Source organism: Pogoniulus pusillus, chromosome 11 (genome assembly GCF_015220805.1).
Source record: "Pogoniulus pusillus isolate bPogPus1 chromosome 11, bPogPus1.pri, whole genome shotgun sequence".
Taxonomy (NCBI): domain Eukaryota; kingdom Metazoa; phylum Chordata; class Aves; order Piciformes; family Lybiidae; genus Pogoniulus; species Pogoniulus pusillus.
This window is the reverse complement of record NC_087274.1, coordinates 20516227-20542785: the sequence shown is the minus strand read 5'-3', so window position 1 is coordinate 20542785 and position 26559 is coordinate 20516227. Positions and strand designations below refer to the sequence as shown.

The 26559-nt window shown below is 37.3% G+C and overlaps 1 long non-coding RNA gene across 2 annotated transcripts in view; it reads left to right on the top strand.

The window, feature by feature from the left end:
- The first annotated feature begins 2832 nt into the window (after positions 1–2832).
- LOC135179762 (uncharacterized) overlaps positions 2833–26559 on the top strand; it is a 220740-nt gene continuing 197013 nt past the window's right edge. For both annotated transcript variants that reach the window (XR_010304114.1, XR_010304113.1), the window contains exon 1: positions 2833–3027. This is a non-coding gene — a long non-coding RNA (uncharacterized LOC135179762). The remainder of the gene's footprint in view (positions 3028–26559) is intronic.

Below are 26559 nucleotides of genomic sequence, written 5' to 3'. Positions count from 1 at the left end.
AAAAGGTTGGATGTGGCACTTGCTGGCTTTGTTCATCTGATGTGGTGGTGTTAGGTCATAGGCTGGACTTGATGATTTCAGAGATCTTTTCCAGCCTCAATGATTCTGTGATTCTGTGATTTCCACTGTGTATTAGCAGTGGTGTGCAGTCTTAAATTTGATGTTTGGCCTTGTGTGTGTGTGTTTTTCAGGTAGTCTTGTACGGCATTATTCAACTCAGCTGGTCTGCAAAGGAATATCTCCTAATTTCAGTGGGAGCTAGTAGCCATTTTCAGTGTGCAGGTTTAGGCAATCAATAGAATGAAAAAAATGTAAAAAACCCAGACCCTCCTAAAGCATACAGTATAGAACACAAGAATGTTTCTTGCAGAATTTCCTTGTGTTTGGTGGTAGATGGAAAAGAGAGGCTGAATATGTCTGCAGTTGCCACTGAAAAGCTTACTATAGCTTATTACCCTGACCTGTTAGGTTCCAGAGGCTAGTACTCCCTGCTCCAGAGTCTACCTTGAACCCCAGTTCTCACAGGGAACAGATTTTTTCAGCCTTGCCCAGCCACAAATATTGAGTGAGGTGGCTCAAAACCAACCTGGTCCACCTCTTGGGTTATTTTGTGAAAGCCTTTCACGTAAAGTGAAAATAATTGAATGATTTGCCTCTTAATCATCCTGTGCACCATAGCATCACTTGTCCAGAAACTTGAATCAGACTTACACCTCTCCTTCACAGATATCTAATCAGTTCCTTTGACAAAATTCTATAGATAATAATTTCCATCATGTGCCTTTTTATTTGGTTAATTAATTTATTAATATGCAAAACATGTACACAAAACCTAGTCATTAGTAGCACCACATGTTCTGTACAAGCTGTATGTGTTTGAAAGATATTTCTGTTATTTTCCAGGCTGCATGTCTATCTCCACACAGTGCCACAAGCAGACTTTGCTTGTCTTTCAACCGACTATGGACATCTTTTCTGCCAGTCTCTACTTCATTTGCACAGGTATGATAATTAGACTTTGAATTTTTCATATCTTCCTATCATTGTGCTAATGACCTTTGCCCAGAGTCAGCTGAGCATTCATCTGGCCGACATTCCGACAAAGGAATCTTCTTATATTTGAGATATAAGCTGGCTGAGATAGAGACCTTTCATTACATATGTATACTTAGCACAGACCTCAATCTGGAGCTACCAGAACTCTGCTCTTGAAGTGTTTCAAAGCATCAGAATTTAACACTTCAGATTTGTATTCATTTGGCACTACCAGTCTGTTTTGGTATGTGCCTGCATGCTGTTTAAAGCTCTGTTATAATCAGCAAATTTCTATCATAGCTTAGGCTATGGCATCTAATTGCAAAAGATAAACCCACAATTTAAACAGGAATCACTTAGAAATCATACAATCATAGATTAGAAAGGACCTTTAAATGTCACCTACTCCAATCCTCCTGCAGAAATAAGAATACTGCTTCTGATTCCTTTTCTAGAATATGCCTATCTATTGTGATTAACATTAAAAATACATTATTTATAAGCCAGGGATTCTTTAAGCTATAGTACTACTTAGTGTCGTGAATTCACTGTGTGCAATGAAAAGTTTGGAGCAACATACTGTCACCAGAAATAAATAAAAATGCAGTTTTGCACAAAGGAGGATCCAGTCCTGTTCTGCAACCCACACAACACCTCAGTGTTGGGAACTGGGCATTTTTCTATTTGCACATCATAGTGAAAATCAGGGTCCTAATGACAACTGATGATTATTGTGTGTACCTTAATTAAACTATAGACAGCTTCCATTTTCAATTTGTCTTTCACTGTGCATCAGAGTAGAGTTACGTTTAATAATTCAAGCATCAATTTTTTGCACAATGCATGTCCTGATCCCAAGTTTTTCCCATTATTACAAAAGAACTCAGGTCACAAAATGATCTGTAGTTAAAAAAGAAAAAAAAAAGTCATATAGCAAAAAGCCAAAGATGATGCACACAAATGAATAAAGATGGCTATAATAAGGTACCTAGAATTTATTTATGACAATACCTATGGAAGGAAAAAGGAAAGGAAAATAGAGCTGGCAATGAATTACAGCATTTGGAGACAGTCTTGCTCACTAAAGCATCTTACAAACCTGGTGGTATTCAAGACATTGGAATGAATTCTGTTATGATCTTAAAATGCCAATATTTTTAAGGAAAGATACCTTTACTGGTGCAACCATAGTGTGACAAAAAGAGGAGAGCCTTCAGATGCATGTATGCATACCCTTATTTTCAAGACAGACTTTCAACACTATCCTCTGTTTTGAAGTATTATTTCCTAAAAGATTGAATATCTTCCAGCATTTTGTCAGACAAATGATCTTCCTATTTGAAAAAAAATAATGTATATTTGTCAGAGAAATGAAGTGTCAGTACTAGTTTTTGGTATACACATGGATTTAATTCAGATCAGCTTGCATCTCAAGAACATAAAATAATTCTAGGTGATTATTTTGCTATTGCTTCCAAAGTGATACAAGAGACTTTCCTTACCAAGAGCCTTGCAAATTACATTTAAATGTAATCAGATTTCTGAATCAAACACTGTGCTGAGTTTACTTGGTAGCAGGGCAGGGGGCTCTGTTGGGTGGATGGGGCTGCCCTGTGCAGGAAACAACCAGTTTCAATTTGCTCCAGCCAATCCACCACATGGCAGAGCTGAGCCACTCAGCTGTGAGTGATAAACATATTAAAGAAAGAAAATGGGCAGGTTGAGGGTGGGGGAGAAAGAAAATGGAGAATAGCCCTCTAAACACCTGGGTCAGAGGGGGGAAGAGCTGCTGCAGGTGTTTCTCTGCAGCCTATGAAGGTCCTTCCCAACCGAGTAGGTGGGTATTCTCTGAAGGCACTGTGCCTTGGTGAGGAGTCATGCTGGAGCAGGGCAAAGTTGTGCGGAGGAAAGAATAGCAGAGAGGAACCATTATGGACTGACCAAAAAATCCCATTGCTCTCATCACTCTGCACCACCTAGAGTTGAAGCAAGGTAAGAAGTGGTGGAGTTGAGAGCGGCAAAAACTTGGGGAAGGCACTGTTTTAGTTTTTGTCTTTGTTTCTCAGAATCTAAATATACTTCTGTTGGTACTAACTGAAATTAATTTTTCCTAAGCTGTGTCTCTTGCCTGTGATGATAACTGATAAACAATCTCCTTGTCTTTATCACAGTTCATGTCTCTCCTTGTCCTGTTCAAGAGGGTTAGTTAATAGCTGAATGGGAGTTGGGTTGTTTGTCATGGGTAAAATGCTGTAAACACATTTATTTTCCTTAAGACAAATGAACTGTAATTCAATTTTCCATAAATTGGAATCCAAATGTACAAACAATTTCTACTTTTCTGTATTTTTGCCTTTTTGTAAGAGAAAACCCTCATGAAGTACTTCGTTACTGTATTTTATTTTAATTTTTTAGACTGAAATCTCAGAAAGAGCTGAGCAAACAAGTGACCCAGCTCTCAAAAAATGTTTTTATCCTAGTCCTATTTTCCCATTTGTTACACTGTGAGGTTAATTTTCTCTGTGTAAATAGAACAGTGGATCTACTTTATTTTAAAATGCATGATCCATGATTATTTTATTAACATTCTGTTATTCAAAGAACCTAACTGGGAACAAAAAAAGAAAGAAGAGAAAATCTAAGTATTGTAAACATCTGCAAGAGGGCACAACTATTTCCCATAAAGTATTTAGCCATTATCTATGATCTTATGCACAGCCCTATTTGCAAGAAGATACCTTGTTTCTTAGTCACTGAAAGTCTCTAAAAGGCTTTCCCTTTCCACCTTTTTCATTATTATAACAGCTACTAAATGCAGCTACTTAAAATAAATGTGTGGCTCCTCCGCAACACTTTTGAATAGGAGTATAGCCTGATCCACTGCCTGATGAAGGCCATGTCCCTTGCCTCCAGCGGGCTGTTGAGAGGCACATTGTACATTGCTCTCTAAAATCCCACTTGGCTGCTTTCCCAGATCACCCTCCATTCAGATCTGAGTTCTGAATGGTTTTCAATTAATGTAACAAGACTAATTAACTGTATAAGAACAGGGATGTTCTTAGCTTTACTGACAACGAATCTATTTAATATTACCTTGCTAATTCAGTGCTTCTAGTTCCAAAAGAAAAGTATACAAAGCCAGCGAGCTACTTGGAGTGAAAACAAGGAACACAAATTTCTTTTTTTGCCTCTGAACCTGAACAAATTACAGTTACTAGAAACAAACAGTCTAATCAGAATGAGACACCTCTCTGACTGATTCTCCAACATCTTTGCCAGTTAACCTCTACTGAAATCAATATCATGTGGCACTGCTGTTTTGATTTTGTAGTGGAGGATTATCCCTGTATGGGTACCTACCATACTGTAAGAATACAAACTGCTGAAAACATCCATCATGTATGAAAAAAGAGACTACTTCCTGGGCTCTCTTTCATGGCAGTGTAATATTTTTATGATCAAGTTTCAGCACCAGACAGCATTAATGAAAAGTTCCCTGAATAATTTTGCCTAACCTCTGGTTTTAGGTTGTACCCCAAATGTTGAAAGAATCCTGCTTTTGAGGTTGTATTGCAGTGTGCCCATTAGTGTTGTTTTTTGCTGCAAGAAAGTGGGGTGTGACCTGGATTATATGAGCTATTGAACACTGGCAAAGGGTAACAAGTTCTGCTAGCTACAACCTTTTGACACTTAAATCATGTACCTAAAGCTGAAAGTATAGGCATCGATTTGCTAATCCTCTGAGACATCTGATGGCAGGTTTTATGGAAATGTGTTGTAAGAAAGGTGTTTGAAGTATAACCTTACCTGTATAAGAGAGGCACTTTAGTAACATACTGTAGCAGATACCTCACGTATGATTCTGTGGCTGTGATGAGTAAAATACATGGTGTTATAATAAGTGTGCTGTCCAATTCATGATTTCTTACTATTTATGCATGTTTCTGGGCTAGAAAAGGCATATTTTTATTATGAGAGCTAGTTGCTAATTTGTGAATAGATCTTCAGTGGGTTTTTTTTTTGTTCTATTAGAGAATGCTCATTATTTCTTTCCTTCAGCGCCTGTAAGTCAGTAGTAAAAGGAGGAATGGGAAGATGAAAGAAAGCAGTAGCACCTGATTGTGTCATCTTATTGACTAGTAAGCACCAAGATATGGAAAGAATCAATTTTACTAAGGAAAATAGATATTAATATGCAATGATACATATTGTTCTAAAAATGATATTAGCTGTCATACTAAAGCATTATACTGTAGTATCTCAGTCTGCAAATAAAGAATAACCCCCAAATATAAGTAGCTCCTACAGTCCAGAAGGGAAATTCTTGAAGGGTTCTGAAGAGTCTGGACACTTCCAAACAGTGGGATTTTTTGTTTGTTTGTGGCAGTGGGTTTTTTTTGGTTGTTTGTTTGTGGTTTGTTGGTTTGGTTTTTTTTTTGTCTTAGAGATGAATCTTGGATTTTGTGGTCAGCAACTAAGAAGTGAACTGTGGTAATGATGTTTTCAATTATGTCCTTGTTATTCATCTTTACAGTTTTCTGCTCTTCAAAAACAGCATTAGAAGTCACTAGGGAGTCACTTCTGCCTTTCAGAGGAGAGAGATTTTTAAAACTGTAATAAAAGCCAGGGATATTCAGGATATGATCAGAAGTTTATTTGATTAAACAGAAAGATTCCCACTGATTTTTCCTGAGATTTGAGTCAGACTGTGAGCCCATATGTTTTTAGTGGCATTTAGCTCAAGGAGAAGGTTCTAGGTTTTTTTTTTTTGTTGTGGACTTTCACTAAAACAAATGCAAAATGGTACTGTTCTGATTCTCCTCTTTGTGCTGAAGTAAATATTCTGAAGGATTTAAGGCAATGAAACATAAAACAAAGATAGGATTAGAGAACAGTTTAAGGACAATAAAGTGGGCAATGGAGACATATCTGCTGAAGGGCAAAGCTCCTACTGGTAATTAATGAGAAGCCAATCAATAAATCACCTCTGAAATGTAGCAAATAGCTTATTAGGAGCCACCTGCTGAAACTGCCTGCATGATAAAATATGTATATGTGACATGCTATAAATAGAATCAGTGTCCAATATATGAAAACATCTATTTTGATTCAAACCACTTCTTAGAGGAAGCTCATAGGAACAATCTAAACCATTCACTGCTGACCTGTGTAATTCCTTTCTGTTTTCATTTTAGAAAATCAGTTAGACTAAGATCAATGAATGTATTTTGCTATCCACTACTGTAAGCTAAAAATATTGGTAAAGGAGCCAAAAATTAGAAAAGTGGTATCGGCAGTTTTGTCATTACTGACTTCAAAACCACAGCAAGCCATCATCAGTGCAGGGACAAGAATGAGATATATAAACTACAAACCTGATAGATGTTTACATTGCTGTCTTTATTAGAGCAGCATTTCGTTCTTCATGTTGCTGTCAAATTGTCTATGCCCTTGTTTGCATTCTTTCTCCCATCTGTATGTGGAAAAAGCTGTACATTTGTCATATAAAAATTAAACTCTTCTAGCTGTAGCTTCCAATTCTTCTAATTCTCCCATATTCCTGTAATTCCCGAAATTGTTGTTAGGGTATTTAATAGCAATGCTGTAGTTCCTGTTCTCTATTCTTTATGTTTAAGTATTATCAAAAGCACTTACACTTAAAACTCTCAAATGTTGTAATACTTTTCTGAGTGAATTTATATTTGTGAAACAGCATCTTTTTGTCAGCTGGCGCCTCCTCTATGTCTGTCAGTAATCTGCATGTAGCCCATTTCCCAACCATTATACGCTCCACAGAATCCCAGGGTCAAAGAACAACAAACTGGAGAGGACCTTTGGAAATGTAGTACAACACCTTAGCTTAGGGCAGGTTGATCATCACTTTGTCCACTGAAATTCTGAATAGCTCCAAGGATGGAAACTCTTCAACCTCTTTAGACAACTTTTTCCAGTTATTCTGGTGTTCAGTGCAAACCGAACGAAGAGAGGAGGAAACACAGCACCAAATATTACCAGGTATATTTTTTTGTGACAGCATTTCTGTTATAGTTCTACAAAATTACTAGAAAACACTGAATTCTTACTGGCCTTGGTTTTGTTTGCTGATAATTATACCTCAACTGCAACAAAACTCTAGAAAGAAAACCTCCTTGCGAGTCAGAGTTTGTAGCTCAGAATTGCTGTACTAAGGATAGGAAGTATGCTTTTCTTTGGTTTATCATCACGATTTACCCAAGAGAACCTAAATGGTTCTGACTTGAGAACAAAATTGTCCTTTCATCAGGTCATGATTTAAATTATGCCCACCTACAATTATTTTAGTTGAATTCCAGTTAAGACTTTGCTTAAGTTTGGTCTTGTTTCGTTGATTGAGGAAAGAATTGGAGTTTTTTTTTCACTTAAAGTTTGAGTGGTTTGTATTCCAATTTAGATCCACTCACACCCTTTTACTGACACAAACACATGAATGCTTTCAAAGGGGTTACTAAGGAAACCAGAAACTATGGTAACCTAGACTAGAAGCACTCTTATTTGTCCAAGGAGAGGGGAAGGAAAATTCAGGCAATGCACACTGCAGTGACACTGGAGGTCCTGATCTTTCTTTTTCCCTTCAGCTGCAGCAAACCTTCTGTTTCTCATCTTCCCCTCCCAGTAAAGCTATCAAACCAGAATTGTGACTTGGAGAGAAACACCACTGCACTAATGTTGTTGAATGTAAATGAGGTGAAATGGATTTGGGCAATATTACTGCACTAATGTGTAAATGTATTTCTCTTTTCCTTTTAACACTACAACAAAACCTTCTTTAACTTCAGTTATTCTTCAAGCAACTAACATAGCAGCTTGGTCAGAAATACACCACATAGCCTGCTTTTGCTCTGAGAAGTAAGGTGTTAGCAATACTCTCCACAGAACCTCTTGTCAAAGCTGTCGTCCTGCACATGCTTAAACTAATTTTCAGTTTTGCTGTCATAAATAGTCTCACTGAATAAGAGCTATTGAGAGCTAGTGAATGTGCTATGATGGCTAAGTAATGGTGCTTCATTAGCAGTGAAAGAAGCTCTTCAAACTGGCCGGGATATATTTCAGTCGTGCCTTGTAGAAATAAGGCTTTTATCACTGAACTCAGCAACAAAACGTTTTCTGATTGCAGGGCACCCAATAAAATTTGGTTATAGATAATTAAAAATAACAGATGTCATAATTAATGAAGAGTTTAATCTTGACCATGTTCATTCCCTGAAAGCTTTGTGGAAAATAAGAGCTGTTTATGCTGCAGGATAAGCTCATCAGTTTAGAAACGGGGAAACACAAGTTGCCTATGGCTGAATACATTTGTGTATCTTTGCTAACGACCTGATTCAGCAAGCCAGAGCAGAATACTGAATGGCACCAATGCAGACAGATTTGCTGAAATTAGTTAGATCCTGCAAGATCATTTGAATCAGGGTTGCAGGACTGAACTTTGTGTTGGCAAAAAATGTAAGTTGTGTCATTAAAGAAAATGGCTTATGTATTGGTGCAACAAATTGTTAGTATTGAGTATTTTTCCAAGTGAAGCATTCGGAGAGCAATATCTCTCTCTCTCTCTCTCTTATTTAAGCAAGAATAGCAAGATCTGTGAAAGTTTGTGGCTTCTGGAAAATTAAGAAATTGGGAAAATAATGTATATGCTCTACATCACTGAATCAGGAAAGAACCTGAAATGGGCCATTTATATTTACTGAGTTGGTGTGGTCATCAATAGCAAACTGGTCAGCATTGCAGGCAAAATGGTTGTTGCTGAAAAAAACTCAAAACGTTCTGAGCAGAACTGTGGCATTTTGTCTATGTAAGATGGAGAGACAACAGATGATGTGAAATCCCTCCCCTTTAGCATATCCACTTCAGAGGTAGCCAGGATTTTGTTGCTATGAGAGAGGAGGGAAGCTGACCTGTGCTGAATGGTACACAGAGCTTTTTAGTCACACAAGGAAAAAACAGAAGAGCTAGGGGAAAAAAAATATTCTGATACTAACAGATTAAAGGAGTTAATTAAATGGGGAAGTTACATTGTAAAATGGCATGAAGTCGTCTTTGCTATCTGCATGAATTATGACCTGAGGCTGGCAGTACATATTTTGTTAGAATAGCAAATATTTAGAAAGTAAACTATGGTTCAGAGGACACAAAATGTGTGAATTAGGTCTTACAAATGTACCTGAAATATTACTGCAAATCATTTGCTAATTAATATTTTAATGGGAGGGTTGAGCATATCATATGGAGAGCTATTTTTCATATGCACAATTTGGACGAATGTTATTCTTGCTTTGACAAATAGTTTGACTGGAGGGAAAAAAAAAGAAAGCTAATGCATATATTGACTAGAATAAATGATTTTATGCTGGGTTTATTTGTACTACATGTGATATGCTAATATGGAACAGGTTAAAACTCTGGTTTATGCAGCTGTGGGGCACAGATTACAAAGGAGATGTTATGAATTTTTATACTGAAAGCAGTGCAGAAATCCCATAAACTCCTCTTCTGTGGGCAACCTGTGGGTCTTTATAGGAGTGACACTAAAGACAGAGTGGAAAGTGGAGAAAGCAAATTAGAAGTAGGACCATTTCCCTCCTCCAGAATCCAGATGTACTAAAGGATGAGGAAAGTCTCACTTGATAGCTCTAGAGAGGAAGGAATCCTGCTTTGTTACTCGGCAAACCTGTAGAGGGAGAGATGCGAGGAATGCAGGCATGAAGGGAAGCAGTTACAGTGCTCTTTTTCTATCTTCTCACAAATCTGCAAACAGATGTAGAAAAGTGGCTAATAGCCTGCTTGAGGACTTGACAGGCTTAGCTTATTCATCTGTCTTTTCCCCTGTAGGTGGAAGGGAAGAAATGAGATACAGAAAAGAATGGGTTTCCTCGTGTCTTCCTTCTTTATTGAACTCCTCTATTCTTACGCTGTGTATCACCTATGGCAGCATGATAGGACCTGCAAGTTCTGCCTAAGCTTTCTCACCTGTTATGATTGATGTTAACTGTACCTTCTGGATCAGTCTTAGTTAGTGCTTCTAGTGGTGTACTTTTGCTCAGTCATACAGAGTAGTTTTGTTTTCTCGGGAGGAATTGCTAGAGGATCTACTCTGAAAAAAAGGGGGAGCATAATTTATTGCTGGAGGCTTACTTTGGTTGATTTATGACTAAATCAGTGCTTTAAACTTTCAGGGACAGTGAAGAATGATTCATTGTAGTGACATAGCCTTGAAAAGTAACACTGTCTTTTGCTTTAATCCAGACAATTACTGTGGCATCCCTATATTTTTCTGACAAATCTGACTCTATAAGCAAAAACCCCAAAACCAAAAGGCAAACCATAGTTCTATTCCTTGTTTTGACTGTACCAGTCCATTTTAATCCCATTTCTTTTGAAGTCTGATTGAATTATCTCAATACTTTAAATGAGATCTATTCCCTGACTGCTATAATTTAGATCACCTGTTGAAGTTTTTCACAGAATCACACAGAGCGGTGTGGGTTGGAGTGACACCTGGAGATCATCTAAATCCAACCCTCGTGCTAAAACAGATTCACACAGAGCGGGTTCCCTGGGTCTGCATCCAGACAGGTTTTGAATCTCTCCAGAGAAGGAGACACCTCTTTAGATGCTGTGTTTCAGTGCTCTCTTACACTCAAAATTGGACACAATAGTCCAGATGTGGCCTCACCAAGGCAGAGTAGATGGGGAGGAGAACGCCCCTCGAGCTGCTAGCCTCATGCTTCCTAATGGATCACAGGATCACTGACTTTCTTGCCCACATTTACCTGCAGGGACTGGAATTTCTGAGGTCTTAGACTGAAGCAAAAAAAGCAGTCTGAAACTGCTTCTTCTCTGTAGCTGCCACTAGGGCACCCAGCTCATTCAGCAGCAGGCCCACGTTTTCCATAGTCTTCCTTTTGCTAGTAATGATTGCAAGATACTGTGGCCATCTTGGATATATCATACTCAGCTTTAACTGAAATAATTAATTTTAACAAATGTTTCTTCACCTCCCTCTTGTCAACAGATGGTAAAATTTTATTGCATCTTAACATCATATGGAATGTAACATTTCCTTCTGCTTCATTGCAAATAAAGAATAGAAGTAAACAGTGGATAGTTCTGTCAAAAATACATCACTACTACTGACTTTAATAGCTACATCTAGCAACAGACATAGAATGAAGGCTTCTGGAATTAGAGTGCTGAGAAATGCAATCCTGAAGCGCTGAACTGGTTCTTTGGAAGCAAAGTTGGGAATGCTGAGTTTACAACTCAAGCCTTTGAGTGAAGGAAGTTGAACTGTTCCTGGGCAAAAGTTGCCCTGGGATTAATGCATCTCTGTTTTCTCATTTCTGAGTTTGAGTCGGCAAGCTCTGTCAGGTGCAGCACCTTCTGCATTCAAAGCAATAATAATTCAGCATCCTAATAAATACCAATTAGTTCCATGTATAGAGGAACTAATAAAGTCTGTTTGCTAGGAGTTTATACCTTGTAGTTAATTGACTTTTAAACTATATATTTTTTTCAATCATCTGCAACCTTTAATATCCTGACAAGGATCCCTAATCAAAAGCTGATGAAATGCCCAGAAAATATGACAACAAACCAAATTTATTACCCTACAGTTCGGAATGGGAATGATTAAGAGATTTTGCAGAAGGAGGAAAGCACAGCATAATTAAGCTTAGATTTTGTTTACCTGATTGCCTGGGGCGAGAGGAGAAGGCATGCCATTTATTTATAAGTCAAAATAGCTAATTGAAATAAAATGTGAGTATGAGAGAGCAGAGAAGCATTAGAAGCAGATCAGAGAGTTTAATTGTGTGTTGTATTTGCCAAAGACATGCTGTTATACTAAGATCAAATTAACATCTGAAATCAGGCAGGTGAAAACAAGTACGTGTGAGGCCTTCATCATATCAGGGTATTCAGTTTTTCATAAAGTATAAAGAAAACTGTGCACAAGATCCACTTTTATTAAAAGCAAATAGGCATTATGGTCTTCTGTGAGGCCATATTTTTTTGCAGAGGATGAAAGGTGAAGAAAGAATAAAAATTTTGTTCATTATTTGCAAGAGTGTACAAACTCTTCCCTCAGTATGAGGTCTCAAAGATTTCTCAAAAATACAAATGAGAAATCAAAGTATAATGAACCTCAGTATATTTTAGTTTTGTAACAGGTCTTTTAATAGGATCTCTGATTCTCCTTATACCTGTTTTACATCAGACAGTGACATGGCACTCATTTCTTGATTTTTCTCTGCCTGAGAGGAATTAGTCCCTGTGAGCTGCTGTTTTGTACAAGATATGTAGCAGGTTATATTTAAAATTAATGACAAATAGCCTTTGAGTAAATGGAAACTATGATACCAAAATTGTGTTTAGAAATATGGAACCACTGCTTCCACCTTCCAGATGTGAGGAAGAGTCACTGCCCAATTAAACATATTTACTCCTTTGTGACTACAGATATTGCTGCTCTGCAGCACTCCATAGAAGTAATTTTTCCTCCCATTATGAAACCAGAATAATTAGAGCTGAGATCAAGACCTGACAATGCATTTGAGAATGATGCAGGACAACATTCGAGTTGATGTGGGATTTCTCATCCATTGACATTGAGTTTTAATTTTGCTGTAGAAAACTATATGCTAGCTCTTGTCAGACTTCAGAGTATTGAAGTGAACTGTTGAATAAAGATGTCTTATAATTTTCCATGTAATATTCTAAAATATAAGCACTGAAAATCACATTTAGGCACCTGAAAAACATAAGCCCACTCTGTCATGCATGAGTGCTTCTGAGAAGATCCTGTTACTTGTACTTAGGCACCAGAATAAAGGGAGTAAAGTGAGCGAACTTTAGACATCCATGTTTGAAAACTGTGGTGTGGTAACACAGTTTTCAGTAACTGACACTTTGGAGAGGGTCTGCTGAGTTCTGCACAGTCCTTCCCTTCCACTTTCCACTCGAATTGCTATTTGAATTGCAATAGGCACACTTTGGTGTATCTCTAGCAGAGTATTGCAAACTCCATGTCAGGACTCATGAACACAGCCACAAAAGACATTCTGTTGAAGACCATCTATAAAAATAGGAAACATCTGACTCTAAAGCATAGAGAGGAAAAAATGTAATTACTTTTAAAAGCAAGTGTAGGAGAATTCATGGAGCAAGAACCTCTAAACACTGGGGGAGGTTTTAAAATAGTAGTTTCATAACACATGAATTCACTATGAAGCAACAGTATTCTGAACCACATTATAGTAGATATACTGGAAGTATAATGAATTTGGCCTCTTTAGAAAGACTTATTAGAAGGTAGATATTCTGATTAAATCTAGAGAATTATCAGAAAATCTTCAAAGTCATGATACCACACCATAAAAGAGACTAATTTTCATAAAAGCTCACCCTAATCTGGTGATGCAGTGAAGATAATGGAAATTTAAAAAAAGCACTCTATGAAACTGAAGTGAAAGAGAAATGAGCTTCAATCTAGAGCATAGAAAATTGATAATAAAATAAGAATTGGGTAAAAAAATAAAAAGAAGTCATGTCTGCAAGTAAAAAGAGTAATAGAAATTCTAATGCTAATGGGATTGGCCATTATGAAATTGAATGTGGCTAAAATGAAGATAATTACTGAGGAAATATTCAACTGTTCCTGTTCCCTCTTTAGGAAGGTTGATATACAGGAGTTAAGTAAGAAAAAGGAAGAACTTTCCAGCCTGCTCACAGAAGTAGAGCTGATACTCCTGCTGACCTCAATAACTGGAGCCTTGTGTTGGAAAAGAGTTGTCTAAGATATCCATTCTGCTGAAGTTAATTTTAATAAACATTTGTATACCAGAGAAGTTCCATGCAGTTGAAAACTGTCCCCTGTTTATGCTTGTAATGCAAAAGGGCAAGAGAGATAGAGATGTAAATATACTCTTGTTGTCCCGAAATCAAAGCCAAGTGAAAAGAATTATCTGATAACATTAAAGAATAGGAACAAAGTTTATCATAGTTAATGTGACTTTCAGGAAATAGACTGAGCGAGTTGGGGCTGTTCAGTTCAGAGAGGAGAAGGCTCCAAGGTGACCTTATTGTAACCTTTCAGTATCCTAAGGGGGCCTACAAGAAAGCTGGGAAGGGACTTTTTAGGATGTCAGGTAGTGATAGGACTAGGGGGAATTGAGCAAAGCTAGAAATGAGTAGATTCAGACTGGATGTTAGGAAGAGGGTGGTGAGGCTCTGGAACTGCTTGCCCAGGGAGGTTGTGGAAGCACAATCCCTAGAGGTGTTTAAGGCCATAATGGATGAGGCTGTGGACAGTATGATCTAGTGTGAGGTGCTCCTGCCCATTGCAGGTGGGTTGAAACTAGATGATCCTTGTGGTCCCTTCCAACCATGACTGATTCTGTGGTAGTTTGAAACAGCCCTGAATTTTTTTTGTTTAGTGCATTGAATGTGAAATTCAGTGTATGACATTTCCCGTTGATATAGAGTATACATTTTTTTCCTTTGTAATAAGCACAATAAATAATATTCTAGTGAAAAAACTAGGTTTCTAGCACGGCACAAAAAACCCACTTGATAAATGGACCCTAGTCCATTAGTAGATACATGATAGATTTCAAGTACTTGTCAGTGGTGAATCATCATCAAATTATGGATTTCCTAGTGAGGTACTACTCGAACTGATATTAAACTCAATGTTTTCTCAACATTTCAGCAGTGATATGAGGAAGTAAATACAAAATCTGTGATAATAAAATGTGTGGATTGAGATGTAAATAACAGAAGATTTGGCAGTACTTTAGAAGAATCTGGATTGCTTGGTTAGCTGAATACATTCAAGCAATCTTCCTGTTCAGGCATATTATATGTAAAAGTGTTCCTTGGGCAAGACTTTAAGAGATTGCAGCCTGGAAAATGATGTGTGTGTATAGGGGTGAGTGTGTATATATACACACACGCATATGATAGTTTCAGCTTTACTTATGCCTTTTGCCAGTGACTGTTTTTCTCTAACACTGCCTAAATCTATGTATCTGTAAATTTCATCCAGTAATTCTGGTCCTTTCCATAGATGTTCAGATATTATGGCCATGCTTTCCTTGCGAAAAGATAAATGGTACACCCACAGGTATACACAGTATTTTTGGAAGGGTGGTTACCAGCACGTGTGTGATGAATCCTTATATTTAAAAAAGATATCCTTATCCTTCTCTCAGTCTTTATGAAGTACTGGAAAACATCCCTAATATATATATTCTACTATTTAACTTACTATATTGTCTTAGTTTTTTTGGTTTAGTTGTTTGGTTGATTTTTTTTTTCTTTAGCAGTGGTCAGCACATGCAACTGGTTCTTTTGTTTGCCCTTTGATTTCCAGAATGATAAGGCTTTTCTTATAAACATCCTTTCCCTTGGGAAAAAGACAAGACAGATCTCCATTCCTTATATTCTATACTCTGGTGAGAAAAATATCCGCCCAGAAATTCATCTCAAACTCTCCCTCAGTTATTTTAGTCCCTTTTTCCTTCAGGAGACATATTCATTCATTAAAAGATGTGCTAAAAGATACTTTCCCCGGAAGAACTACTGCATATTTCCCCCTTTTCAGTTGATGTTCTCTCATAGAAAGTCCACATTATTTGTTTACCTGGGTGTTTTTTTTATAACCCAGAGTTCTCTCAGTGTAAGTGCTAAAACATGAGGCTTTTTGGAAAGAAAGGCAGTGGCTTTTGGCACCACACTGCTGATGCACTAATTGAACATTAACACATCTTTTGCAACAAAGTTCTTAGTATTATCATCTGCTCCTGCAATTTTATGTCTTGTGACTGTGAAGTGATCTTTGAACTAAAGGGCTTTCTTCTCTTTGCTTTTGCTGCCTTTCAAATACTAGTTCATAATTTGTTTGTTGTTTGACCAAGTGGATTTATTTCTACTCTTGTAGACTCATTTGAAGTATGTCTGCTTCTAGCTTAATTTCTTGTAGTGTATTGTGTTGTCCATAACAGTAGAATAGTATCTAACTTGCATAAACTTGACTTTGATTTGAGTGACTTTACTTGTCAAGTTCTAGTTACTATTTTATGATAAATCTTACTCCACAGATTTTATATCCCAGATTCCAGTTGTGATTTTTACTTTAGCAGAGGCTTATTCTCCCAAAATTGCAATATTGGCATCTCAATTTTGTATCAGTCAAAAAAATAGCTTCCTCGGTTTTTTGAACTGTTAAACACAATTTCTGTGTTTGATTTATTTTTTAATGGGACAATGCAGACCTTCTCACATTTCAAAACCACAACTGCATAGCTATCCTCCTCTTTTTGAATTTTGAAATCTGTTAAAACATATATCAGAATAATTGCTTATTAAACAACATCTGCTCATGATTCTTCATTTTAGCTGGCAACTCTCTAATATTATAGGAACTTTTAGGAAGAACACAATGCTAATTTACTCGAAGAAATTGAGATTATTGGCTTAGAATTCCTTAGAAGAAAATGTGAGCTACACCAAGCTAACTGCAGCTCTTATATTTGTAAGAATCATGTGGGAAGTGTAGGCAAATAAAAAAACCCACACCTAAGATAGCTAAAATGTTGAAATGTGAGTGACTCAAATTATCAAAATGTGGAATGTTAGGAGTAAATGTATATGAGATCTCATAAAGACAAGTTTTTTATCATATCACAGAAAACAATGTTTGCATAGATTTATAATAAGCACAGAAGCTCAATTTTAATTGACAAGCAATCTGCTTGTTTTCTTTTTATTTTTTTTTCTTTCTAGCTATATCAGTAGCATAAAAGCAGATATATCCTTGCTTCATTTGAATTGACAGAATCCTCCGTATTGGCCTTCTATAACATTTTCATGTTTGAAGCTACTTTGGCAGGTGCTGGCAGTGAGATATTATGCATAGAGACACAAATGAGTGCTACAGTATAGGGCAGGATACTGTTTGGCATCTGATGGCTTCCCTTCCTGTTGCAAGGGGAGTTTGGCTGTGGGAGAGCTGGTCATTGAGGGTATGGGGTTCTAAGTTGTTCCTCATGCAAGCCCAAGGTCTTGATAATTTCCAGCAAGGGAGAGCAAACTTGAGAAAGAAGAAGAGATGCAGTAGCGTGACTCTTAGCTTCTGTGATTTTTCAAGATCACTGAAAAATAAGACAGTTCCCTGCTACAGATTGTATAAAGCCACTTTTATTAATTGTTCAGTGTAGACAAACTTGTGGGTCCACCTTTAAATGTTGCCAGGTTTGGCTCTGAGCTCACAGTAATTGAGGTATTGCCCAATGCTTATATGGATACACATGTTACACAATTTAATTGATGGCCTTATGACTTCACTGAGCCCTTGTGGGGATGTTGTTCCACATACTATGAGGTAAAAAACCTTGGCCTGCAGAAACCTGATGCAGGTCCTGCAGCTCAGCATAGAAGCTATGGAGAAATTTCCTAAGACCATGTCTGGGACACTGACCAACAGTTTTTGAAAGGCAATAGCTGCAGAAATTCGTGAATGAAAAAAAAAAATTGCCTCATGTATGTATTTTGAAAGCACTTATTTACTTCCTGTGATTTCTGAAAGAAAGAATTCTGACATGTTCAGAATTATAAGGAGAAAGCTTTTTCAGCAGCAAACACTAAGGCCTGGGTTGTGATACAACCACAAGCCCACACCTAAAACCCATCTACCAACATGGATCTCTAAGGATGAGGAGCTGCTTCTCCCTTGTCTTCAAACTAATTTGATTTACTGTTCAAAGGGGGAGAGAGCAGGGAACTAAATAATTTTTGATATATATCTGTGTTAAGAGGTTCAATCTCTCAAACATAAGTGCTTTTGTGGAATTTATAATTACAATGGAAAAACTGAAAAAGGAGGAAGTGGATACAGTTAGTAAAGAACTGCACCTAGCAGGCTTTTGGTGAATGGTAAAGCTACTTACTTCTTTGGGCCTGTGATGTAGAATCAACCAAGTAGGAAGAGATCTCCAAGATCATCCTGTCCAACCTATCACTCAGCCCTAGCCAGTCAACTAGACCATGGCACTAAGTGCCTCAGCCAGGCTTTTTTTGAACACCTCCAGGGATGGTGACTCCACCACCTCCCTGGGCAGCCCATTCCAATGGTAAATCACTCTCTCTGTGAGGAACTTCCTCCTAACATCCAGCCTATGATGCTTAATGACTTATTTTATTTAAAATTGTGTTTGTGGTAGAATAGGTAGGCAAGAGTGTGAAGGGAGATGTCGTTTCTCTAAGAGACAAGTGGGAGTAGAATGAGAGAAAAATTTATACAAAGCTCAACAGAGAAGCTGAGAGGACATCATTGAAGGCAATTATGTGTCATGCATTTAGTAAGTTTGTTCAAAGATTTTACACTTGTTTAAAAAAATGAATGAAGGAATTTTTCACCTGACAGAGGACACTTGATTGTTGGTTTTCTTTGTGGTTATGCAGTCAAAAAGGCCAATATGCAGACGTTTACGCTTGAGTCAGAATGTGCCTGTTTGAGGGTTCTTAGTAAATCTGGCCCACAGACTAAGGCTCTATGTGAGGTATTTGTAAGATACTGATCTGAGTACTTCTGAAGGATTTGGCTTATGCTTTCAAAAAGGAGTAAGCTAATGTATTATAGTAGATTTTTTACAATTATATTTTTTTGACTATTTAGTACCAAACTTTAGGGTGTCTTTATTATGAGACACCTTTTCTTCTTTACCAAAATCATGCACAAGTGGATATTTCTGGAGCTATACAGTTCTTGCTGTCATCTCACTTAGGGTAAACTGCTTTATCCTCAAGGGTTCTATAAATTTATACAGAGGACATTCCCATTTAAAAGCTTTTTAATTCTTATGACATAAGCTTACATTTAGTTTTCCCTTAGATGTTTTATGCTATAATTGAGCTGAAGGTAAAACTTGCAGTTACAAATTCCACACATTTCTGTCAAAAGCAGTTCTTTTAAGTATGATGTGAATTATTTGTAAAGATATTTCATTGGTAACAAGCAATTTCCATCTCTAAGAAAGCTTATAATACAGTTCAGACTGTGAAGTTAATATAGTCATTAAAGTCTTTGGGAATAAACCAGGCAAAATATTCTGCATGACATTGATAGTGTCTGCTTTGACCATGCACATACATCTACTACTTTCTGGTCATCACTGTAAAACATATCTTATACTTTCAAACAGACAATGTATCTCAAAGTTCACAGAAACTGGGTTAAAATGTCAAAAAAGATAAAGCCCCTCCAGCAGAGTTTTCTTTCTAAGAGAGCAAAGGAAGTCTTCTTTGTATATTGCTAACACTTTTTGCTTTTTACTCTTATGGATGGAAGAGATTGTGTGCCCTGGCAGAAGTGCTGCATCACCAAAGACTTCTCTGGAATGTCAGCATATTTTTTCATGTATTTGCTATGTCAGTCCTTACCAAGTTACACTCTACGGGACAGAATACCATTAATTACCATCTGTACTTGGGGAAAATGTGCTACAAATGGAAATGCTTAGGGTAAAAATTAAGTCATTAATTGTTGAAATACATTTTGACCATTAGTTTTCTATTTTGCTAAGAAACAGAAGGAACAACTACAGATATAGTAGGTAACTATGGCTCACACATTGATGCTTGCCTTATATTTTATATTCATGCTATTTTATTTATTTTTTTCTTGTTATTTCCAGAAGGCAGAAAATCTGAAAAATACAGAGTGCATAATTTAATAGAGTTCAGGATATAGGAAACCATTAGGTCTTGAACCCCAGGACTGATGTTTTAAGTGATTTCTTCTTTCTTTTTTTTTTTTTTTTTTTTCTCTATTAAACCACCAGATCAGTGGTTGGCTTGCTATGGCCACCGACAGATTTATAGCTCTGTATTGAAAGGAGTGCTATAGGCTTTTATCTCGCTACAAGAGTGCTCTCACTGAAGTAAATGACACCCATAGTTTCTATTCATAAGCAAAGTAAAGCTTTATTTGAAGACTGTGGTTGTTAACATGTTTGAAGTGCTGCAGGTATTTATAGAAGTTTCTGGATAAGGGCTATCCTGTTCATCATTTTGGAGAATCAAATTCAAATGTCCTCGATCAACTGCTATTGATTTCACTTCCATGGCTGTGAGATCAGTCCCTGTGGACTGAGTGAGTGTGTGTGTGTGAGGGCTTGGGCAGGAGGATGAAAAAAAAGAAGCAGTCATGACACTTGTAATTAATTCCTTCTCAATTGATAAGTGCTTTAGCCCTAAAATTGAGATAAGTGCTATATGAAGACCTGTATCTTCCACAAGGGAAGACACAGATCAAACATGAAAAGAGAAGTACATGGGAATATAGGGCTGGAAAGGTTCACCTGCACCATTAGATCTAATTCTCTATAATCTTCAGCAATCATACCAAATGAAAGGCTCCACACAATCTACCCATCTTCATCCACCCAATCTATCCACTGAAAACAAGCTCTGTAATTAAAAAAAATATTAACTAAAATGTTTTAAAGGAAAAGATCAAGGGAGGCTGTGGTCTGGTGGACCCAACTCATCAGCTCTTTGGTGTCAGTTTATGTTAATTTACATCAAGAGAATTTTTGAATCTTAGCACAACCTCCCCTGCTGCCGAGGCTTGGCTTGGGATACCAAGTTGTGACATACCTGGGCATGGAACTGAAGCAAATGGCTTAGACTTGTTTTAACGTTTGCTGAAAACCTTCAATGCAATATAGTTAACACAACTTTTAATTCCCTTATATGTGGGAAGTAGGTGTTTAAATATGTGGGAAGTAGGTGTTTAAATAACAATAATTAAACTTTGTGGATTGAGTTACTAATAGATAGTAGATAATTGATTTTAAGCACCTAATTATCTTTGAAATCAGTCCAGATTAGGAACTACTTCTTCCTAGAGGCCTTTTAAAATATCCATTTGCATTCTTATCTCTGTCAGTCTGTCCTTTAGCACCTGATAATTCTATTTCTTATCCTCAACCATTTCTGCTATCCTGTTCACAGGGTATGTTAAACATCACAAGGCTGGGACAACTGCACTACTCGTAGTCTACATACTGGTCCTTGATACCTCTAAGCTGTATGATTCTGTGTTTGTTTCAGCTGGCTTCATCCTTTCAGAAAGAACTAGCGGATCAATTGTTTCCAGAGCTGTGAAACAGCAAGGTTAGGCCTTTTGCTCAACATCTGTGGTAAAAAGAAAATGTTATTGTAACCTTCATTGACTGAAGAATACTCGAAGCACAAAAATAGTGTTCTTTATAATTGCTTTTGCAAAGCAGTCTTAACAACAAAGAAACAGGAGAGCTTCATATGGTGAAGGCAGAACAAAGAGTGTCAGGGAAAGCTGGACCATTCTAAACACTGCAGCACAACAGAGCTTCATGGAGCATATTGGTAGACCTTCACCAGGCCAAGGAGAGACAGCTCTAAGTCTTTTCACTAAAGTGTGAATTTTCACTTGGCTTAAGAAGAAGGTTTATTTGCTGGATAGTTTCCTGTGCAATATTTGCAGCCTGAAATGTGCTCTATTCAAGAGAGGAATTGCAATGTCAAAATCTCAAGAACTATCTGTAATCAAAACTGAGTGAAATAGCCCAAATGAGTCAAAACACTTTCTTAAATGGTTTCAACTGTTGCTCTTCTATTTGAGTGCAGATTACTTTTTTTACCTTTTGTTTTATTATAATTATATTCTAAACTTGAGTTCAATAAAAGTAATTGTAAAATTTCAGAGAACCAGAATGAAATATTTTTGTTTTTTCTGAAATTTCTGTCCATAATTTCCAGATACTCCAAGATCAATACTTTCCTGATTTAAATTAATGCATATTTGCTGATTAAATACATATAATTGAAAGAATGCCAGAATGGCAGGGGTTGAAACAGACCTCTAACATTGAACTCACATTTCTAAAGTAACTTTGAAAGAGGTGATAGATCTTAACATGATTTACTTTTGGCTTTGCTGCCACACAGTGTAATATATCAAAATGACCAAAAGACAGAGCACCTTGGTTGATTCCTTGAGTGATGTTCTGTCAGAAGATTTTTTCCTGTTCTTCCCATAAAGACTCACCCAACAAACATATTTGTGGAGCTAAGCCTTTCACATTCACACTTTACCAACCCCTACATTAAAGAAGTATCTTCCTCCTCTTCTGTAAATATTTAATAACAAACATTGTGATGTCAGTTCTTATTTTTGAAGCAATCATTGTATACAGAAAATATTTTAGAGGACATTTTTCTGGAGAGTATTAAGGATCTAGCAATGAAATTAAATGAATTTGTATTTATGTATTGTGTTTTCCCCTCTAAAATATAATTAAATGGTTGGAATATATTTATGTAAGTTTTGAGGTATGATAGAGTATTTTAAGTTATTTCAAATACACTAAACAACAAAATCTCATCAATATCAGTGAGACCTCTTCATTATCTAATCAAACAACCCTAATTTTTGTTTTCATCTACACAAAAATGCCATTAAATTCACAGAAATTAATGTGTAGATTTGGACTTCAAAATTGCATGGCATATTTTAGCAATCCAATTTCCTTTGCCTTCAGAAAATCTCATCAGCAAGTTATTGCTTTGCAAAATCAGTATCAACATTTCAGTCCATTAAAATGTATTCAAGCCCATAGCAAACACAACACCAGCACCTCAGTCAAAAAGCTGGATGAAGAAGCACTCCCTCTCCATTTTGTCAAACTCTCCAAACTCCAGCTATCTTCATTTCCCCTCCTCCTCCCAAAGGAGAGAACCATCTCTGCTTGTCCTTTCTCATATGTGATGACCCTCATAGTGCTCCATCACTTCTCATCAGTCTTCTGTCTTCTCTCTCTCATTTCTCAGAACAAAAGGACTGGTCTGACTCTTCCAGCATTGTTCTCAGTACTGACACTGCTCTACATATTGCTTTTTTTGTGTCCTAGTCCAAGATTTCCTCTCATTTCCCCCACCTTGTTTGATATTTCAGCTCTTTTTTTGTAGTCCTTGTTCTTATCTCCTTTGAGTAAGTGGATGTGGTGGGTAATGGTTACCCATGCTTCAAATTCAGAACAGCATCAGGTAGGGAGCACCTCTGCCTGTAAACATGCTTACTGAAGCAGCCCTATCCGTCATGGTCAAGCTGTTCCATGGAGAAGTGGCATCTTAATATATTCTGTGACTTTCCTCTCTTCAAACAGCTATTCAGACTTCTTCCAGATAGAAAATTCTTTCTTATAGGGAGCTTTCAGGCTCCTTTACATGTGTGTTGGGGTTAACTATTCCTCTGCAGATGTCTCAACCTGACAGGCACTTACCTACAGTTCCCTAACAGTGGGAGAGAAACATCTATCAGAGTTCGTATGGGCTGGGCTTACTCCTGGAAAAGGAGCAGAGCAGGAATTACCCCTATGGAGCCTTCCAGACTGTAAAAAAGAAGGGGAAAGAAAAAAAGGCATGCTACTGCAGCACTCTGTCTTTTTTTTTTTTGATGTTAAAGCAATTGCTCCCTGACTGACTTCAGTGTTTCATTCCTCTTCCTGGGGCCAACTCTCTCTGCAGTACTCACATCAGACACCAGTACTCTGGACACTGCTTGATCCTGCTCACTACTTCCCTTGGCATTTGCCAGTCACCCACACTGTCTGTGTTCATACTAGGAATCATATCCAGCTTCTTTGAAGCCCTTTATGCATGGCTTGGTCTCCCCAGATGTGCATGGTGTCTCTCTTCTCTCATCTGCTGATTGTCCAGCATAGTTTTTCCATGTCTCCTCAAATTTAATCCAAGTGCTGTTGTTTCCATTTTCCTCCCTTCCTTATCCTTTGCAAACCACACCAAAGATGGTCTGCAGGCAGTAAGATCGCCAAGTCAGAACAGGTAGTCGGTGCTCTGAGTCTGAACTGTCTTGTGTCATGGTTTTAAACTTTAGGACTAAAGGTCAGAAGATGAAAGGCACCTGTAGCTCAGTCATGCTGCCTGTGTACATGTAAAAGAAAAAATTAAACTGAAAAGCACAAAGGTGGTTGTGTTTCTGGCTCAAGGCTGTTATCTTTTCTGAACATAAGTCCTAAGAGATAGTTTAAACCTCTTTGTACAGCAGTTTTTATTCTGAATATCTTCAAGTACTCTAAAAACCTCCTTCTCTTCAGGCTTTGTGTGTGAACACAAAGGAGCTTGTGTATCTCCATTTCTGTATATCACAATGTGACCTTTGAGGTTCTGTTGTTCTTCCCTTACGCTCAGTGCTATGACAAGGCTTCTCTACTTTGGCCTGATAACTGAGAAATAAGTTAGGGTTTCCACCACCTAGTTGTGATTACCTGCCAATAAGAGTAGATCTAGTGAAGTGCAGCTAAATAATAAGAATGAGCTAGGTCACACTCCAGGGAAACAATCATGGCATCCTCTGAAGACTGTGGTGTTTCTAGCTCTAATGGCACTTTGGCAGCACTGAGACGATGCCAAGAAAGGCAAAAGAAGAGTTCAGAAGTGTTTCAGTAGCTCTAACCTCTTGATGAGAAAGATCCAGTGATTTTTTTTTTTTTTGAGGGATCAACAGATACATGCTTGGAGATGAGTACAAAAGTCTGTAGGACTCAGGATTATAACAACAGAAGTAGAGATACAGGATGGGAAGTGGCTCTTGGTCAGAGGCATGTCTGGTCTCCTGAGTTTCCCACAACAGAGAGTTGTCAATGAGTTATAGTCATCAGTCACGTGAAGATTTCCTTGTAGGTGGCATTTTTCTTGGCCCTGAGACACTCTAAAGACCTATAATGTTATGTGTGTGTATTACCATGTTTGCCACTCTCAGGTCTGGCCACAAGAAAATTGATTTCCCTACCTAAGTTTCCTCCTTTATGTGTGACTGAGAAAAAGGATGGGAAACTTCATTTGTTGGACCAGAGTGGAAGGAGAGGTATAGCAGCTCTCTCCTCCTGGGCCCATCAGGGATCTGGATGGTCAGGAATAGCTTGATTGTCTGGAAAAGAAGTTGTGTTGTGATCAAAAAGTAGAAGAGGACAAGGATGCTGTGTCGCTAGTCTGATTCCTTCATTTTGCTGTTTCCAGTCCTTTGGCTGTACAGGTGTCATTGGTTGTGAAAACTGGGTCAGACCATGGCTTTAAGGCTCTGCAAACCTGTGTTGAGCTATTCTGACTTTAAGACTTGCAATAAATCTAAGCTATGGAATTCATCTTACTATGTATTTCATAAGTATTCTGGGTTTAAAACGTCTTAGACTTTAATTTTTAACTATATACTTTAATCATAAACTCTATGTTTCTTGAAGGCTGCTCTAAAATTTCTATTTGAAATCTTTTTTGTGTAGTATTTTCAGAATTGTAAGATGTCAGTAACTGAAAGTTTGTTGAAATAAATTCTCTTGTGTATAATACACCAAGTTAAGAATTTTCTAGGGTGTTTTTAAGTTTGATTCTGGCTCCCTTTAAAGTATTTGTCTCAAAATAACATTGTAGCACTCCCTTTAACTTTGTCCTTTCTTTTTGTGTGCTGTTGATTGACAGATTCATCCTTAGAAGCAGCTTAGGGTTTTTTTTTGGCCTGGGATCCCTGTCATTGTAAGCTGCTATACAGAGCTTTTCACCTCAGCCAGAACATTAATAACTTGTGCTTTCAAGAATTAAACATCATATTCGCAGTTTCTTTGATTATTTTCTTGTTGGTTTTCTTTGAACAAAACCAACTTCTGTAATAGTTCATACTCAGAGTAATAGAGACTAGAGGACTTTCCCTTTTTTTATTATTTGTTGGATTTTTTTTTGACAGCTTTTCTGTTCTGGTCAGATAGTTCAATATATCATTTTCCTTACTTGAGAGAAAGCAGTTACTATGCTTTATTTGCCAGCAGTGCAGAAAATGAGACAAACATTTTGCTTATTGAGCATTCTTAAAGCTCTTCCTGAAGATTAGACAGCTATAAAAACAGGTTATGTGGTGTATATATATATATTTTAAAATGGAAACAAGAGATCATTGTGGGTGGTTGTTTTTTTTTAAAGGTGTTTCTATTCCAAGTGCAAATAATCCAGAGCAGTGTGATTAGTAAAATAGACAGGAGATACTATTGATTACAGCTACACATGCATTAAGTGTTCTGGTGTCAGTATGAACATAAGCTTGTTACAGACCTTTCTTGTTGGCAAGTTAATGTCTAAGAAGTCATTATTATAAATGGCTTCAACTAGTCAGAACTCGTACTGTAATATTCCAGCTGCTTGATTACTGTTCTTCAGTGTAGTGAGTTGCCAATTTCTCTCTCCTGAGAATGTGTGACAGATTGTAATACAATCTGTTGATGTTCTCGATTGTGACTGAAGTACATCATTGTCACCCGTGCTAAAAAGCTGGGACATTTAATGTAAATGTGTAATTTTGTGAAATGTACACCAGTATTTTGTGTTCCAGCAATTTTAAATGGTACACAACAATGCACTTGATCTGGTGAGAAGAAGAAT